We start from the raw sequence: 640 nt of genomic DNA, 5'->3' as shown, positions 1-640 counted from the left end.
TGTGTGTCTGTGTTTGTCCCCCCAACATCGCTTGACAACCGATGGTGGTGTGTTTACGTCCCCGTAACTTAGCGTTTCGGCAAAAAGAGACCGATAAAATAAGTACTAGGCATCGAAAGAATAAGTCCTGGGGTCGATTTACTCGACCAAAAGGCGGTGCTCCAGCATGGCCACAGTCAAATGACTGAAACAAGTAAAAATATATATATGTGTGTGTGTGTGTGTGTATGTATACGACAGATTTCCATAAAGTTTCCAGCTAGCAAATCCACTCGTACGGTTTCGTTGAAGATATATAGAAGTTTAGACGAATGCCCTGCGCATTGTTTGAACGTGAAACCACGTCGTTGCAACTGCTAGCTTCTTATCCATTACAGCCACGACTGCACCTACATATAATTTATTTACTATAAAGCATGTGATATATTGTATTCATTAAGTAATTGTGGCACAAATTCTAGAGAAATGCAATTCTTGAATCTAATATTCAATCTCGAAAATATTTAGCAAACTGTTTCTTGTTAATTACCGTTGGGTCTAAATTTGTACGGGGTTTATCTGGCAATCTTAGAAACGAAATGAAATTAAAATGGAGGGAAAATGGAAAATCAAAAGCCATAACGATGAAGTGGTATTTCTA

Source organism: Octopus bimaculoides, chromosome 10 (assembly GCF_046866305.1).
Source record: "Octopus bimaculoides isolate indiv1 chromosome 10, ASM4686630v1, whole genome shotgun sequence".
Taxonomy (NCBI): Eukaryota; Metazoa; Mollusca; class Cephalopoda; order Octopoda; family Octopodidae; genus Octopus; species Octopus bimaculoides.
The sequence above is the reverse complement of the archived record's forward strand: the minus strand, read 5'-3'. Positions refer to the sequence as shown.